This window comes from Telopea speciosissima, chromosome 6 (assembly GCF_018873765.1).
Source record: "Telopea speciosissima isolate NSW1024214 ecotype Mountain lineage chromosome 6, Tspe_v1, whole genome shotgun sequence".
Lineage (NCBI taxonomy): Eukaryota > Viridiplantae > Streptophyta > Magnoliopsida > Proteales > Proteaceae > Telopea > Telopea speciosissima.
In genome coordinates, this window is record NC_057921.1 from 45,360,689 (window position 1) to 45,380,491 (window position 19,803).

The window sequence follows — 19,803 nt, forward strand, 5'->3', positions numbered from 1 at the left end:
AAATAAATAAATGGGAAGCAGTTTTCTATTGAATTTTTATCACCTGCGGTTCCCTTGCCCAGTACGGTTCTCTAGTGCCTCTAATAAAAGGGGGTGGACCCCACCCAGGCAGTGTGTTCGGTCATTTCAGCCTCCTATGAGAGGAACCGTACAACCGTATCGGTCAGCGAACCTCAGGAGATAAAGGTCCGTTTTCTGTCCGGGAGTGTGGCCTATGCCAGCACTCCCATGGGGAGAAAAGCAGTTCACCTGATTGAGTCATTGAACTCAATTATGCTTTACAGATCATAGCTTTTCAGAAGAGGATCAGGTTGCGACATCCAAAGAAGGTAGATGGAGTTTGTTAACTTGATGGAGATAGTATTATTGAACGGAGGAAAGGTGGTATAGGGAGTGGGGGAAGAAGTAGGGGAAAAAAAAACTAATAAATAACAACGTTTACAGAGCCATTTTATTTTTGTTTTCTTTCAAAAATCTCTATTTCCTCTGCTGAAAAATGAAGTTGGAGTGGTGGGAGAAACGATGGTAGCATGTAAGGATCTAGCAGACCCTTGGTTCTCTTATGCCATGTGAATCTCCTGTTTTTCTAGGTTTTACCTTATTAAGCTTTCATCTAAAAACCAATTGGTTCAAAGTTGGGTGGCCTCTTGTGGCTCTTATACTTGATAATCAGAGCAGCTATAGCCGATGTGGGATTATTACCTCAAAATACCTTTACTTACTGTGATGTTGTTTTAAGCTACAACTTGAAAGGAAGAATAACCAAAAAGAGATAAAGGGAAATGCTGCCCAAGGGATTTCAAATCTAATTGAATCTTATTTGTTTGCATACTGCATAACAAAAGGAAATGCTGTCATTTCCCTTGGCCTCTTAAGGGCATCTTAAACATTCAAGCTCCTACATGTATAAATAATCTAATTAGAAATTAAAGAATGGATTGGGTACATGATAGACATTAATTAGTCCAGCATAGTTTAAATCACCTCAAATCCAAAGTATCACACGAAAATTCTCACACATTGCGTTTACATACAAAACAACATATTATGTAGACATACGCGAAACTTGATTAGTAAGACGCTGTATCTGAGCTTCATTAACTTTAGGTTTCATCATCTTCTGTCCACCAAGAAATTGCTTATACCACATTGCTGATAGTTTTGGAATTCTCTCAAGCGTGTCGTGATCTACATAATGAAGCCCAAATCGCAAAGTATAACCGAATGTCCATTCGAAGTTATCAAGAAGAGACCATATGAAATAACCCCTTACATCTGCTCCATTCCTGTGGATATTAACATAAATATGTAAGAATACATTTGAAATCTCAAATATCTAAAAGTTTAGTTCTTATTGATACTAATAAAATACCTCAAGGCCTTTGTAAGGAATGTCAAGTGACCATTCAAGTACTCCACCCTCTTCGTGTCAATTATATACTCGTCGATCGAATTACCTTGTCTACTCCCATCAGGATACCCTAAAAAATAAGAGGACATTTTTCTAGTTCAATTGGTCTATCTTTCAAGCCAAATGAAAATATGTGACAAAAAATGAACAATTCAACTAGTTAACATAAGATTATGAATATATTATATACCATTTTCAGTGATAAACATTGGAATGTTATTGTATCTGTCCTTGTAGTACATAATCATTTTCTCCATACCAGAAGGAACCACATATATATCTTGCATGTCAGTCTGAAAAAGAAAGGGAAAAATGAATTGTTAGGAAGGACAAGTTATTTATTGGCATTAGCTAGCAACTTCTTCTATGAATTAGGGCTTAATTGGCTATCCCCTTTTCACTTCTTTTAGAACTATTGTCTTACCGGTGGTCCAATAGGGATGCCATCTCTTTCTCCTGTGATGACCACGAAGCCATTCGTCTGTGAAGTAACGGCGTTGCACTTAGAAAACAAGCAATCTTGCGCATATAGACTTGTGTAATGATTAATTCCAATAAAATCCAACTTGTTGTTCTTCAACATTTGTTTCTGTTCTGATGTGAATTTAGGTAATCTCGGACCCAAAATTTGGCGCATTTCGGGAGGATATGAACCAAATACTAAGGGGTCTAGTATCCTACACAAAAACACACACAGAAAAGGGTTAGTCAAAAAGAAAACACAAAGGGAAAGAAAGAATATTTGTATGTTAATGATATCTGATGTGCTAATATATAGACTATACAAGGCCTTAGCTTAGGTTTAGCTACAAAATGTCTAAAGTAAGGATGAAAGAATAGAAAAATAAGTTTGATTAGGTTGTAGGTTAGTCCATTGTTTTGTTGTGGAGCTTTCTCCATGTATTCTATGCTTTTTGATATATTTTTCATTCATCCAAAACAAAAAAAAAAGGAATAAAGAAAATACCATGCATTGTAAAAAGCGAGGGCCCGTTGTGCTGCTTCATTATCTGATGAATTATTCCTTAGTGGTTCATAGTAAATAGAGTTCACCACAAGCCCAATCATCCCCCCTTGCTTAACCTAATAGAAATTGCCAAATTCTCACAGTTAATGTAAGATTCCAAGGCAAAGCAACATTTTGTAGTTTGCAAGAGAATTCAATCTAGCTAATGTTGTCCCACAAATAATAATGATATATGTTTTGAAATGTAAAGAAGGTATCTGCTTTACTAGTACCTGATATTTTTCCCTGTAGATGTTAACTGCATTGGCATGGGCTAATATAATATTATGCCCAGCAATGTAGGGTTCTGAAGCTGGGTTCCCATGTTGGCAATTACCAGATGGAATGGTGCAATGGCCTGGTGGGAGTACTCCAGTTATGTAACCATATATCAGCATAAGATTTGGCTCATTGAATGTAGCCCAGTATTTCACTCTATCACCAAAAGCTTTGAAACATACATCCGCAAAATATCCAAAGTCTTGCCTGTACATTGACATAGGAAATATTGAGAAAGCACACCAGTAGTACTGTACTAGCCCTATGCATCATTTTTACAGTTGAAACAAAGTAATGTAGTGTTCTCCTAAAGAATCTAAAAGATAAATCAAATCCAAAACAATCATGGGTTTTATCCCTACACAATTCATTGACAAGATTAAAAAATGACATTGAGAGAGACTTACTGAAGTTGCGAATTCAACCATGACCCATATCGTTCTTCAAGTTCTTGAGGAATATCAAAATGGCTTAGGGTAACAAATGGCTGAATCCCTGGTTCAGTAACAAACAAGTTAAACAGTAAGCTTCCCACAATTCACATTTTCAGATTTTAAACAATGTTTAGATTCATAATATTTGAATACCAACCCCACTGGCATGCATGTAAGAGGAATTTACATGGGAAAAAGAAAGTTACCTCTAACTAAGAGGGAGTTTATTAGGTTGTTATAGAATTCAATTCCCTCTTTATTAATTTCGCCGAATCTTCCTCCTGATATTAAGATACATATGCATCAATTCCATGTAAAATCTTCAATTTAAACATAAAATTGCTTGAAAGTATTTTAACCAGAAGGTGTAAAAAGATATATATGGTAATGACTTACTTGGGAGGACTCTAGCCCATGAAATGGAGAATCTATAGGCATTTACTCCAAGGGATTGCATCAACTCTACATCTTCCTGTTTAACAATTCAAATTCAGACTCAATAAGAAGTTCATAGATGGGAGCAGTGAAGTATATTATGCATAAACCTAATACATTTACTCCGGTATCTGTGGGGACTTCTTCTGGGCCTAACCAGCCCTTTTGTCTAGCCAAGGCCATCCAATAGTTGGGCTAGGCCTCTCTTTCTAGCCCAATCTTATATTATCAGGATAAAGACTGCCTGTAGTACCTTCTAATGTGCCAACCAAATAATGTCCAAGTCCAACCTACCAAATTTCATTCTCTAGATTTGAAACTCTTCCTTTTAAGTCTTTCAAAGGCATGATGCATGTATAGAATGAAAGGAATCCCAGTAGTTTGCTTGGATTTGATGAGGCCCTCACAAAGGGAAAGGGAAGTAAAAGAAATGAAGAAATGAGATACGAAAAGTGGGAAATAGAAAAAGGGGAAAAATAAAAATAGGAGGAAAGAGGATAGCCCAAGAAATCAGGAATATCTTAGCTACATGGTGTTGACAACGTGGATCCTTGCCCTCCAAGGAGTGCATCACTATATAAGAAAAATGATCATTATATCAAAGAAAAAAATCCCTACCACATAACGATGATAGTGATCAACTGCAACATCTCCATTACTTCCATCCTTGATTTTTCCTTTATAAAGGGAAAAAATAAGTAATATACTATCAGTGCAAGAAAAAACATTTTTAAAAAAAAATTATTTAAGGGTTGGGGTGAACAATGATGATACAATTAAAAAATAAAAAACTAAAGTGGAAATTGAGACGTACCTGGCAAGTGAGAGAATATATCCCAATTGCTGCAGCTTTTGTTACCTTCTAAGTAGGCTCCCTCAATCTTAAAAAATAGAATGGAAAAAAGAATCAGGATTCTGTCTGATCATCTTTTCACTTCCTTTATTGGACACTTTCCTTCTCTTTAATTACTACTTTTCCAATATAATTCTTGGAGAATTTTTGAAAGGCCAACCCTATTTTGAAGAATATGGATCATTGAAACAAAGGGAGATGTCCTCTACATGACAAGCCATATGGTGTTTGAGATGACTATTAGATTTTACATGTGCCCTCCGCAGAATTGATCCCCATTATCCCTTGGTAAGAATGACCAAATTATTATCTTCCTTTTATCTTTTCCCACTAAAAAATCCTTTGTATTAAGAAAAGAATAAAAAAGATATACATCCTAGCAATAAGAAATATGGAATCAAAAAATAAACATCAACAAAACGCAAAGTCGAAATTCCCACCTATGGCGTGGCCATCAACAAGAAAAAACAATCCGTCAAACACTAGATATTAATAATAAATCTTAAAACGTGATCTTCCGAGAGCATCTAAAAATTATTATTATCTTCCCAAATGGATGAAAAATGATTGATTGTAAAAAACAATTTAAGCATTATTTATGTCAGAAATTTTCTTTTCACTCCTAATACAAATTTCCTTTTCACTCCTAATATAGAAAATGTTAGGAATATTTTAACATAATATACAAATGATGCGATATGAACATTTGGAATCATTTGATGTGAAAGCTGATACCATTTGCTGGTCATATGATGAATTGATGTCTTCTTTTAATTTTATAATTCACTATGTATTGGACTTTTTCCTTGGTATCTTCAATAATTCAAAATCTGATTGGGGTAAGAAATCACCCATAAAAATTTTCATGATGGCATTTTTCGGTCAGAGTTGAACTTGAGAGAAAATTATTTAAAATTTGTGTTATAATCATTTTCAGATGCTGGCTGAACTTGAGAGAAAATTGTTTAAAAATTCTGTGCTATTAAAAGAGAAGTTGCTGGAAAACTAACCATATAAAATTGGGTTTTAAAAAAAAAAAAAAAGTATAGGGTCCTATATCAATTTCTTAATTTCAATCGTTTTCTCAATGGCCCCAAATCATGCAATCAGGAAGTTTTAATCGTTTTTGTACACTAGAATTTAACACATGTACATGAGCCAGGGATCGTAGGCTCAAAGTCATACTCCAGTTGCCATCCATACATCTACTTTCCCAGACAAACTTAAATTTTCTTTGAAGAAAATATCTATACAAAACTAATCCAAATGTCAACTGATTGGCTGCATGTGCATGCAACATGGCTTAATCTTAAGTAAGGGTTCTTTATAGAAGTCCGATTATAGAGGTTTTTTTTTTTTTTTTTGTGATTAAAATATATTTAATGAAGCCCAAAAATCTTTCCTTATCAAAAGAAAAAAGAATAGGAGAAAAAAAAATACAAGGAAAGAGGTTCACAACAAACTCAAAGGCTTATTTCTATAACCGAATTAAGTTAGAAAGGAAATTCGAAGAGGAAACAAGGACAAAGCCAATTCTAGAGTTTACGCAGCAAAGTTTGATGAATGGAGTTCATTTGAATTTTAAGCCATAGATCTTCAAACTATAGTTAAAGGAATAGGCCGGCTAAAAACATGGAGACTGAAAAAGAGTTGTAAAGTTTGGTCCTTAATGGATTATTAGAGCTTATAGAAGGAAACAATTCAAATATTTATTCTGAGGTCAAGATGAGGCTTCTTCTATTTTTGATAGTTGGTAGAATACTTTTCCTTATGGTTCTCTAGATTGTGTAGCTCTTGCAGTTGGTTTTATTTGATTTGGATTTGGATTTCTAGCATAGACTTTTATGGGTTATGACAAAACCTTGGTTCAAACTAATTCCATAGGAAGGGAATGCACTTCTCTTGTTAATATGAACTATGTTTTTGAAGAATAGGAGACATGACACTTTTCAGGTTTTGTTAGTCTAAATGTAGGGCAAGGGTTTTCAAGGCTACTTGTTTTGGGGGGGGGAGAGTGGAATCTATCATGTAACACTAATCACAGATAGGAAATGTTCTAGAGGCCCACATGATCAGAACGTGAGAAAATGTGAGAAGGCTGATGGGGTTCGATGCAAAAGCAACTATCTCACATCGATTGTGAGTAATCTGATGTGAAGACTTAAAAAGATTTAAACACCCTCATCTTAATGGTTAATTTATAATGATTTCTACCAAATTTCCTACATGGGTCTTTTATGGAGAGAGGATGAAAAACATTGATTTTTGAAGGAAAGCAAGCATTTCCTAAAACCATGTAGCATAAAGGAATCAACCATTATGATGCTCTTGAGAAAGAAATTTGATAGAAATAAAGAAATTTAGAAGATCATTGCCACATATAGTACAGATTGAACTTCAATACCCAATAAAAATTTTTTTTTGAAAAACATAAAAAGATGGAAGACATTTTCATTACCTGATAAGAAGATGTTGCAGTTCCAAAGAGAAAAGTCGGAGGAAACTGATTGCGATGCAAGAGGCAACTAGTGAAAGGGATCAGTAGAACAACCCAAATTCCAACCAACAAAGCTGCTTTCTCCATGTTAGTTAGAGGGATTACTTTCTTTCTTTCAATTTGCAGTACAATGTGATGATGGTGAGGTTTATATAGAGAGAACCCAAGAGCAGAAATAGATTTCTTGCTTATAATCTACACCTATGCGCTAACTTAGCATCATGTCCCATGCTCGTCTCTAAGAATATGTTGTGAAAGCAATCTGATTCCAAGACGCAATACTTAAAAAAAATAAATAAATACCACCACCAACAACAACAACAATTATTATTACTATTATTATTAAACTAAGTTCTACGTATACGTAATTACGTAGTGTGGCCCTATTATAGGATTAATATTCTTTGGTATGGCTTCCCATAAGGATGTTACTACTTCAAGTGTGTTTTTAAATTTTTTTGATGGTTGGAAGGGGTTTTTGTAACTTTCCCTTTATAAGAATTTTTCATACGTGTCAATTAGAACTGTCACATGATAGTTCTACTAGTGCCAAATTTAGTGGGTGAGCCTTAGAGCAACGGTTAAGTTGTGGTATTGCAACCATCGGGCTGGGGGTTCAAAACATGAAAACAGTCTCTATCCAAAGTGGGGGAGGGGGGAGGGGGGGGGTAAAGTTGTGCACATTTGCCCCTCCCAGATCCTATAGAACCGAGAGCCTCATGCACTGTGACATTAATTTTTTTATGCCAATTAAAACGATCACATGATGGTTCAACTAGTGCCCTGTGGGGGTATATATTAACGGAGTAGGTGCTTTTGTTACTTAGTTTGAACCTCAGAGGAGATATGTGTAATTTTTCAAAATTCAGAGGTGAAAGTGTAATTAGGTCATACCTCAGGAGACGTTCGTATAATTTACCCTAAAAGAAGGTCCTTAAGAACAAGGGAAAACCCCCCATACATGGGACAACTGAAAAAAATGGAGGGGAGGGGGGGGGGTTGACACATGGTGGGTCATAAAGTTGAAATTGGTCATCAAATTTCACAAATTGTCTAAGTTATGAAATTGCTTTCCATAGATGAAGTGGTTAGAATGACCAAAGCATTAGCCATATGGTAGAAAGAATATGTGAAAGAGGAGGAAAGGCTCCCAATTCTACCCCTTTGATGCAGTCGGAAGTATGGTACTAAATAACGTTTTAGCACTAACGAACCTTTGAATCCACAAGGTAAAATAAACTCTTAACTAGGAAGGAGAGCAATAAACGAGTTTATTGATAATCAAATCGTGCTCAAGGCCTAAAACACCCTTTATACGTGCAAATTTGACCTACGAACCATTGGTCATTGGGTAGACTATAGAGCCTTTGCTGCCATTTGGACATTGGGGTTATGGCTCCCATAACTCCACCAGTGTCAAAGTTATGGATCTAAAAAGCTACGCTGGTAAATCAATGCTTTCGGGTAATGTAGGCTTTTACCGATCCAGACAATCTAGAAATTCTTCCAAAATCCTTTCCATCTATAGAATTCAACAATTTTCATATAATTCAATTGGAATCAAATCGCCTCAGTCAAGTATGCTTTTAAAGAAGGGATTTTTTTTATTGACACCCTCCGTAAGGTGTCAATAGATTTGTAATCTTATATTTTTGCACTTTATTTTATTCTCAAAAATTATTTAACAGTTTTGATGCAAAGGTAAAAAGAAATTTTCAAAAAGATGAAATGCAATATTTAATGTAGTTCACATGTAAAAACTACATTAAATGCCTCTTAGAATTCTAAATACACCAACCCTTTAAATAATATAGCATAGGGCCAAGGGTGTCAAGACCTAAAAAGAGATAGGCAAACCAATGCGGCCCGACCCGATCCAATTGAGTCCGATCCTAACCTAACCGAGACCTTATCGGTTTGGCTTACGGGTCCAAGCACCATTAAGTTTCAACTCGGTTCGGGCTAAACCAATGGGCTACCAATTGGCCCAATCAATAGGACTGAACCCGAACCGAACTGAAGGCTGAAACGACCTCCGAACCCTAAAACACTACCTAATCCCTACCCAAAACCAGTGTATACCCAGTTTTCAAACCGAACCAAACTAAAACCGATAGCACAAACCGAACAGAAACCAAGCCAAAGCTGAAAAACCCTTATTGGTTCTGGTTCGATGTGAGTTTGGTTTAAGTTTCCCTAAAACTCACATCGAAACCGAAAAAACCGAACCACCCGATTGACACCCTTACATGGGGCTTAAATATTCTTTTCTGCACAGTTGAAATCCATATATAGGTTATTTAAAATAAGATCCAAATTTGAGTACTCAGGCTGGCTCCATCAGGAAAGTGTGTAACTAAAAACCCTTTGACCTTTGACTCCATGATTCTCATGTATGCAGCATGCATGTATATGCACCCGCAAGAAGAATGCTGCATATCTGCATATACTCTCGCTGGCTTGACCAGGAATATTTGTCATTTCTCCGGTGACTATCTTTGGCCAAATTCGTATTGTTTCTTCTTTTAAAACATGAGGCTAGGACTCTCATTATTAGATGATCTATAAATCGTTTTTTAAAAAAAAAGTTAAACTATTAATTAAGAAAAAAGATGAGATCATTGTGGTTGGTTCATGTAGTCAAGATTTGGTAGGTTATCCTTTTTGCCTCCACGAGGGCTGCTCCAGTTGGTATGGAAAGGAGACCCTCATGGATTTGCTAGATATGTTAAATTTAGTTGTTTATATTATTAATAACATTAATTAATTATTAGACGTGTTTAATTGTATTATCTAAAATATTAATTTTTAATTATTCTTTTAAGCTTTATTTTGATATGTGACAATTTCTGTTTGTGTTGAAATTTTGAGTATCAATCAAGCTACCATCATGTGAAGGGAAATAGATCCCTAAATATTGGTACCAAAGAGGAAAGAGACTGGTTAGAGTTAATGCCTTTTTTGTTTTTTAAGTAAAAGACACTTATATCTTCTATCAATGAAGTTAAAATACTTTCTTTATAAGGAATATTTATATTTATCCTTTGTAATCTTATGGTACTTGAAAGTAATTTTGAAAAGCAAAAAGTGGGTCAAGAGAAAGGGTTGTTTTCTAAGGTGTGTTTGGCCCCCGCCTAGAAAGGAATTGTAAGAATTTAAATTGAATAAATCAATTGATGTTTACATAGCTCTATTAGGTTTCATCATCCCTTTACTTGACAACTCCTTTTGACCTATATTATTACATGCCAAGTAAATGACTTAAGTTACATTTGGAGTATGGACATACTTTAAATATCTGTTTTTTCTTTAGAATTCAAAATGAAAATTTCAACTCATATATCATTGCGGTACATGTTCAATATGTAGGTTAATTGGTGAAAGCCAATTGGGTGACTAAGAATTTTGGAGGGAGTGGCAACATAGGTGACATTGAGAAATTATCTTCTTGTGCTTCGATCTACCATATTTGGAGGGAGAGGAATGCTAGACTTTTTCGTAATAAAACAAGAACAAGACCAGCTATTATCAAGGATATCAAAGCTTGATGTGATTGATAGATGCCGTTCAATCTACTTCAAAGGCAAGAACTGTCCTTGAAATTTCAGATTGATGAAAAAATGGGAGGGGGGTCTCTGTGCTTACAATCTCTTAGTCTCTTGGCTGCTATAAATTCATATTGTTAGTTGTGATTGTTCGAGTAGGATCGTGGATGTTATTGTCCTGAGTGTCCATTGGTCCTTCTCTTGTGTATGCCTTTGGACAGTTATTTCTTGGGGGGGGGGGGGGGGGGTCTGGATTTGGATTTTCCTTCCCTGTATATTCTACTTTTGCTTCTTCTCAATAAAGGATCTTACTTATCAAAAAAAAAAAAAAAAAAATGTAGACTAATCTCATCCATGTATTACTAGGAGCTACCATTTCCCCAATGAATTTTATATGGTCCATTCGAAGGTCAAAATCATTATTAATTACCATCCAATCCTACTTGGGATGCATAAGCACAAACAATATTGACAATTTCTTTCTCCAATACCAGTATGATGGATATAATCTTGTCTCTCAATCTTTTGACCTCTAGTATATCATTCTTTAGGTCTTTGTCTACAATTATGCCCACTCCACTTCTATTACTATGATCTCTTAAATACCAAAGTTTGAAGCCATTCAACACCTTAGTTTTGTTACGTTTCCAACTTGTCTCTTGGATACATGGGAACTTTATCATTCGATTCTTGATAAAATCTACCAACTCCAAGCTCTTACTTGTTTAGGATCCAATATTTCAGGAAGCTAATCTAATCATATGCCTCTGGATTGAAAAATTTTCCTCACTTGCCCTTCACTACTTATCATCGCGTTTGGGTATCAATACGATGCGTTGCTTACTTGCTTATGGGGGACGCTCCAATAAAAAAATAATGAAAATAGGAGATTTATCCTCTCAAGTGCGGTGCATTGTCCAGTGCACCACACTTGAGAAGATATAGATCCAAGAAAAGACATGAGATCAAGATAGAAGAAATGATAACACAAAAAGTTCCATGCAAAAATTGATCGCAAATGGTGATTGATAGAACTGAAGTAACCTTTAAAAGATAATTCGATCTCTAGTCGTGCTTGACTCCAAAGAAATATTAATTTTCCTTGGAACTAAAAGAGATTGGAACAAAACTTCTAACCTTAGTGCTCTTCATACGTAAGAGTCAGGTTTTCTTACAGACAAACTTGCTATTCCCCTGCCTAGGGTACCTCCATCACTAATAGGGTGGGTGGGACTTATGCAACACCTGATCCATCTTGTATTACCCATACTCATATGCTACATTTGGTGTTAAAAGTAGGGCCCACTTTAATGCTAAAATCCATAATCTAGGGTCTACTATGTTCCCAAATCTGGGAAAAAAGATGGAGAAGGAAGTCGTGCACGATCCAGGAGGTAGTGAAGGGAATACTGTGGTGGACTTAGGAGGGTTCTTGGGCTTTCCGGCTCTGGCGAAGGAGCCTAGTAAGGTGGCAAAGCCATTATCATATGCTGCGGTGGCGAAACCTCGCCTACCTGAGACTGACAATCTACCATCGCCGGTTAGGGATGGGAATCTGACGAGGATTAAGATTCCTCAGGTGGGGTACGTGGAGCAGTTGGACAAGATGCAACACTCTCTGTTGGGGAGAATTAATTTCAGATTTACTACAATGAAAAGGCTACGAGAGGCTTTGCAACATTGGTCACTGCGAGAAGGGGTTTCCCTAAGATCTATTGGCAAAGGTTTTGTGGTTTTTAGATTCTCCAATGCAAACGACATGACTGTCATATGGAGAAGAAGCCCTATCCGTGTTGATAATCAACTCTTGCATTTTCAGCCGTGGCGTAAGGAGTTTAGGGTTCAGGAACAGGCTATAACGCACAAGCTGACTTGGATCCGATTCCCGAATTTACCTCAAGAATACTGGCATAAAGCAATTCTACTTTCCATCGCCAAAGCAGTGGGTCGTCCAATTGCTATTGATCGACGTACCAAGAATTCTCACTATGGACATTATGCTAGGGTATGCGTTGACATAGACGAATCTGTTCCTAGGGTGGAAGAAGTATTTGTGGAGCGCGAACAAGAAGGATCGTCGGGGAAGTTTGTCTTCAAACAACAGGTAGTTTTTGAAGAGCCACCATCGAGATGCACAGGGTGCCGAGGCTTTGGTCATGGTTCAGATGCTTGCCCAATACGTAGAAGAGAGGAGATGGGAACGAATGAGTCAATTCCAGTGGCTGACCCAGAGATTGCACCAAGCAGATTAGCACGGCCAAGGAAGGAATGGCGCCGGAGAGTTCCACCTGAAACGGAAGAACAACAGTTTGAAAGAGACGTGTTTGTTTCAACTTCTAAGTAGCCGGAGGAGGCAGTTCAGAATGGAGTTTTTGTAGGAGTTTCTCCTGGGCTAGGTGGCAACGTTAGAGAGGTGGAATCCCAACAAAATTCTGTTCCAAGAGTTAGTGACTCACTTGCCCTCCATCGTGAGGTTTCTAACGTCCTTATGTCCGTGAATAAGGAGATCTCTCCTCTTGGTGCTGAGGTGGCAGCGGGGTCCACATCTCCTTCCCATGTACAATGTGATTCCCTGGAGCAGCAGGATTTCCAACTTGAACGTGGTAGTGTTGAGACCTCTTCACCAATCTCGGTTTCGTGTCACAACAGTGGTTGCATGGCAATAGTAGTACACGATGAATCTGCCCCATGCCAACATGATGATAAGGGTGGGGATGCTCCGTTTATCAAAGTGGGTAAGCGTAGAGGTGTCCGGGAAAAACATATACTGAAATCTAATATTTTAGCAGGCTCTCAGCACCGAGGTGTGGCTGAAATCAATATGGTTGATTAGGGGCTGCAAGAGGGTTACAGAGAGGACGCTCTAGAGGCGTCACCCCTTCTCTAATTATTTTTTAATGAAATGCATCTACTGGAACATCAGGGGGGTGTGTAATTTGCGTGCGAGAGCGCACCTAAGAAGAGTAATGGAGGAAAATTCACCTGATTTTCTTTGTTTAGCAGAGCCCAAAATTGATAAAAAAAAAATAAATGCTCTTTGGGTCTTCTTTCTGCCATTGGCATGACTGCGGAGATCATTGTCAACAATCGGGGTGAGGGGGTTCCCAACCTGTGATTTCTCTGGAGGTTAGGCTTACCACGACCTATTGTGATTTTGGAATCAGATCAACACATAACTTTACAGGTCGATGTTCAAGGTGTCAAAAGCATGATTACTGTGGTTCACGCTAGTTGCTTCTGAGCTATTAGACGTAATTTATGGTGTGATCTGGTTTCGCTGGCAGGAAATTCATGTCCGTGGTTAGTGCTTGGTGACTTTAAAGCCTACCTTTATGCAGCAGACAAGAGAGGACCAGGAAGGTTCAATTTGGGATCGGCAGAGGAGTTTACAGCTATGATTGATTCGGCGTCACTATCTCTTCTTCCATCTACGGGCAACAGATTCACCTGGTCGAACAATCGGCAGGTAGGGAATGTACGTGCCAATGCCACCTTGGACCGTAGTCTATGCAATGATGATTGGTGGCAAAGTTACGCCAATAGTGCCCAGCAGGTTCTAGTGAGAGGGCAGTCAGACCACGCTCCAATTCTGGTTCTCTGTGAAGAAGTGCCTAGGCCTTCAAATGCACCTTTCCGGCTTCAACGCTTTTGGACAGAACACGAGCAGTTTATTACTAGTTTTGTGCAGGCCTCCTGGGATGAGCCGGTTAGAGGATCCCCCTTATATGTGATGTCTTTGAAACTTAAAAGATTAAAGGGTCTGTTGAAAATTTGGGCGAGAGAGCATTTTCCACATGTAGATCTGGAGGTCAGCAGAACTCAGTCTGATCTTGAATCAATTTTAAATCAGATTGAGTTAGAGGGAGTCTCAGATGAACTGTTCAACAAGGAAACTCAAGCCAGAATTAATTTTAATAAGGCTGTGATGCTTCAAGAAAAATTATGGTGTGAAAAATCAAGAGATAGATGGATCAGATTGGGAGATAGGTGTACGAAGTACTTTCATTTATCTACCAAAATTAGAAGAGCCAAGAACACCATTCAAAATATTATCAAGGAGGATGGTACGACTCTTTCTGATGCAGGTACTATTGGAACACACTTTGTTTCTCACTTTGAATTTTTTTTAAAAAAAGGTCAGTCGACCAAGAAGGCTGCTTTGCTGGAGGTTATTCCTCCTCTGATTTCAACAGAAGATAATGAACTTCTCACTAGAATTCCTACTCAAGAAGAGATCAGGGAAGCAGTTTTCGACCTTGATCCATCCAGTTCTCCAGGACCAGATGGGTTCCTTGGAACCTTCCACAGAGTATGTTGGAGTATTATTGGCAGGGATGTTTGTAGGGGAATCCATAATTTTTTCAGAGAAGGGGTGATCACAAAAGGGCTTAACAACAATTTTTTAAGCCTGGTTCCTGGGTTGACAATGCTGATAAAGTGGGTCAGTTCAGACCGATTTGTGTAGGAAACTTCTTCTTTAAGCTGATTCCAAAAATTAGGGCGACCCGATTGTCAGCAATCCTACATAAATTAATCTCACCTAAGCAGGGAGCATTTCAGCAAGGCAAAGTCATTTTTGAAAATATTGGAGTGGCTTCAGAGTTAACAAATTTATTGTCAAGGCGTTGCAGGGGTGGAGGTCTAGGGTTGAAGCTGGATATTCAAAAAGCATTTGACACCCTGGATTGAAGCTTTTTATTTGATGTGCTTCATGCATTCGGCTTCTCAGGACTGTGGATTTCCTGGATACACCAGATCATGTTGTCTCCTAGGATCTCAGTGCATATCAATGGAGGTCCAATGGGATTCTTTGGCATGGAGAGAGGACTGAAGCAAGGGGACCCTCTTTCTCCCTTACTATTCATTATTGCAGAAGAAGTTCTATGCCGTGGCCTCTCTGCCCTACGATCTTCGGGTAGTCTGAAAACGCTGCCAGGCCCTCGTCAGGTATCTACTCCATCTCACCTCTTGTATGCTGACGATCTATTTATTTTCATGAAGGCCGAACTGCGGGGAGTTAAAAAAGTGTTGAAGTTTCTAGATGACTATGGAGCATATTCAGGGCAAAAAGTCAATCTGGCAAAAAGCAAAGCTTTCTTGGAGAGGATCTTTGCAGCACGTAGGCAACGGTTGATTTCAGTCCTTCAAATCCCTACCTGCACTTTTCCCACACGATATCTTGGGGTAGGTCTCTTAAAAGGGAGAGTGAATAAGGAACATGTATTGCCTATGATGGACCATTTCAAGAAAAGACTAGCAGCTTGGAAAGGGCGACTTCTTTCCATGGCAGGGAGGGTTGAATTAGTGAGGTCAGTCTTGAGTAGTATTCCAATCCATAATTTTTCAATTTATCTCTGGCCTACTTCTGCTATTGAGCATATGGAATGTTGGATTCGTAACTTTATCTAGTCGGGTGAAGCGGATAAATCCAAAGCCATTACAGTGAGATGGGAAAGTCTTTGTAAACCGAAGAAGGAGGGAGGCTTGGGCATTCGTCGCATGAGAGATGTCAATTTGGCACTAATTGCAAAGCTTGCATGGTTTATAAAGGCTACAAACTCAGAATTTGCAAGGTTCTTAAATGGAAGACTTGTGAACAAGGATGGCTCTTTAAGAAAAGCGGTGGGCACCTCGTCGATTCTACCTGGCCTACGTAAGGTATGGGTATTGGTTCAATAAGCAGAAAGATGGGTGGTGGGAGATGGAGCAGATATTCGTTTCTGGTATGATAAATGGGTTGGGAATAATTCTATTGAGGATCTTCTACACCCTATCCAAATCCCAAGGAACTTAACTGCCACGGTTTCGGAGTTTCTGGATGAAGATGGATGGAACTTTCCACAGGTGCAATCTCATTGCATTCCAAGGAGTGATAAATAGTATTCAAAAAATGGAGATTGAACCAATAAATAGAAGAGATGCACGCATTTGGGCTCACTCCAAATCTGGTCTATGCACAATTAAATTTGCTTGGGAAGAGATAAGGATTAAGGCAGCCCCTCCAACATGGATCTGGGCAGTTTGGCAGCAAGGTTTGGATCCTCGTACCTCCCTCTTCGGCTGGCGTATGGTACACAATGCACTCCCCATTGATGACAGAGTATGCCGCCGATCAGTCCCGCTAGTTTCTAGATGCGAGCTATGTCACTCTGAGATTGAATCTAGCCTGCATATTTTTCTAAATTGCAGGTTCTCATGCCTCATATGGCAAGATATCCTCTCCCTGTTTAATGAAAACTGGGGCGGATTCCCCTCAATGGAGTTATTTTTCTCATGGTGGAGGAGGAAATCCAAAGTGGTTCCGCTGCCTAGCATTTGGAAGATCCTATTACCGATCACCTGCCAACAAATCTGGTTGGAAAGAAATAAAAGGCGATATGACAACCGAGTAAGTGCGCCAAAGCAAGTAGTGATGAAATGCCTCAGAGAAGTGACAGATCGTTCTCGAATATCAAGTATCCAAATCAAATCTGTTCAGGAAATGGTCTTAGCGAAATCACTCAAAGTACACATCTCCAACGCTCCGACCAAACGAATTGTGGAAGTTACATGGAGGCAGCCTCCTTTTGGATGGTGGAAACTCAACATTGATGGCTCCTCGCTAGGGAACCCAGGATCTTTAGGGGCGGAGGGTCTCATTCGCAACCATCTTGGTGCTGTGATTAGAGCTTTTGCTTCATATCAAGGCGTTGGAACTAATTTCAATGCAGAACTATCGGCCCTTTTTATAGGAATCAAAGAAGCGCAAATGTTAAATGCAAACAGGCTATGGGTGGAGAGCGATTCTACATCAGTGGTGACTGCAATTCTCTCTGCAAACCTGCCATGGAACTTTCTACAGGAATGGTGGAAGGCACAAAAATTCCTTCAAATCATCCAATGGCGCATCATACATTGTTTCAGAGAAGGAAATGCTCCTGCAGATTCCCTAGCAAATCATGCTGCAAGATCAAAGGCGAATCATACCTGGGATGCATCTCCAAGCTTCATATTAAATGCTGTAAATTGGGAGGCGCTGGGCCGACCACACTACAGGTTTTGATAGCACCATAGAATCATGCTGTAAATCTTAGAATTTTGTTTCCTATTTCTGAGACTTGAAAGGTTGAGTAGCAGCTAAGGGCTGTTGTCTCTATTGTAATTATCTTACTTTTTACTATCAATAAATTGCTGACCATTAGCAAAAAAAAAAAAATGTTCCCAAATCTAATAAGTTCGATCTCATGTTGTGTGATTGATAGCTCATAGACATCTTTAAACATGGGTTTTAAGGTTGTGGGGCCCAATTAACTAACATAACCACTTTTTCAATGGCTGACATATGAAAGAGATGGTGTGGGAGGTATTGCCCCAAGCAAGCAAAAGGGTGTTTTTTGTTTTGGTAATTTGGAAAAAGGGTGTTTTGACATATATATATATATATCTTTTGTATTAAGTTAGCTATATAGCTAGTTTTATGACCATATACCCTCTTTCTACATTTGGGCTTAAACTTTTGAAATCTATAAATACACCAAACTCTATCAGTTCTCTTTCATCAACTTATCATTTCCACCTCTATCACTACTTCTCTTCTCTCTCTCTCTCTCTCTCTCTCTCTCTCTCTCTCACACACACACACACACACGACATGGAAATGGTGAGGCCCATGAATGTTGTTGTCTCACGTCTGTTATGTTCAGCCCATTTGCAGCCTCTTCAATATATAATGTAATCAACTTAGGGGGCGAAATCCAATGGCGAAACCGACTCGACTCAAGCATTACTTAGTGCATGGGCTGATGGGCAGGCGTTTGTGGCTCTCTTGGCTCCGCCATTTTCTACGTGCCACCGGGGCGATATTTACTTAAGCAAGCCCACTTCAATGGGAATTGTAAGAACACAAATATCACAGTAAGGATCGATGGGACCCTTGTTGCTCCCACAGATTATAGTGTCCTAGGCAATGCCGGAACCTGGCTTCTGTTTGATAAAGTTATTGGTGTTTCCATCTACGATGGAACCACTTGATGGGCAAGGAACAGATCTGTGGGGTTGCCCATCATTGGTTTCTCTATTCCTCTTCCATTATTTACTAGTTAGCTGTTCTGAGACTTAATTGCCATTTCTCTTATTGCAGAATCCAGGATTTACAAACTCGAAATACATCGTAATCAATGGATTAACATTGTTAAACAGCCAAATCTTCCTCATTGTTATCGACGGCTGCGATAATGTTAACATTCAAGGGGTGACAGTTACAGCTGCAGGGAAATAGTCCCAACACTGATGGCATTCATGTACAAATGTCAGCCGGTGTTACGATCATTGGCGCTGGCATTAAGACCGGCGACGATTGCATCTCGATCGGTCTGAGCAACTGTAACTTGTGGATCGAGCGCATATCTTGTGGGCCTGGACATGGCATCAGGTGAGATGAACGGTTCTGATTCTTTTGAGTTTGCTACATTGATTTCACAAGATCAGGTTTTTGTTTTGCAGTATAGGAAGTCTTGGGAAGACTCTTCAAGAACCCCATTGTAATTGACCAAAATTACAGCTCACATGAGGAAGATTGCCCCCCCGGAAAGGTACAATGCTACAACCCTACAAGGGTCTTTTTGGAAGAGTAGTTTGTTATCCTTGTTGGTTATATAATTGTGCTTTGCCCATAATTAACATAATGGGCTCGAAATTCAGCAGGCCCATTTCTATTATTAGAGTCCTTTTATTTTTATTTTTTAAAATTTTGATTTAAATTAATTGATCAACTTAATATTTATTTACTTATTGTTCACAGGTTTCTGGTGTAAAAATAAATAATGTGACTTACAAAAATATCCAAGGAACATCGACGACACAAGGTGTTGTGAAATTCAACTGTAGCGCCGAAAACCCGTGTGGCGGGATTATTTTAGAAGATGTACAACTTACTTATCTGAATCAAGAGGCAGAATCATCTTGTGTCAATGCAGGAGGTAAAGCTTATGGTGTAGTTGAACCATCTAGCTGTTTGTAGAGGAGAACATGGGAATTTGATTTTTTTGTGTTTGAATTATGGAGGACTTTTTAGTTTAGATTTTACAATAAATATAGATGAAATGCTTTGACTTAGTATTGACACAAAAGCTAGAGAATCAATGTATGGATTCTACCGCACATAGTGTTTGCCAATTTGTAGCTTATTCATGAGTTTTTGTGGGAGGTGTTTGCAATTTTTTGAATCTACTCAAAATTTTGAATCCTACCCAAATATCATATCATCTAATACTAAAGAAGAACTAACAAAACACTTAAAATTTGGAAAATGATATTCACGCTGCCCGTATCATGAGCATTTTCTCAGTCTCTCTCCTCTTTATGT

The 19,803-nt window shown here is 38.4% G+C and overlaps 2 pseudogenes; one reads left to right on the forward strand and one right to left on the reverse strand.

Moving 5' to 3' along the window:
• Positions 1-1,045: 1,045 nt before the first annotated feature.
• Positions 1,046-16,388, reverse strand: LOC122665810 (annotated as a pseudogene).
• Positions 16,389-16,872: 484 nt separating this feature from the next.
• Positions 16,873-19,458, forward strand: LOC122665811 (annotated as a pseudogene).
• The last annotated feature ends 345 nt before the right edge of the window (positions 19,459-19,803 follow it).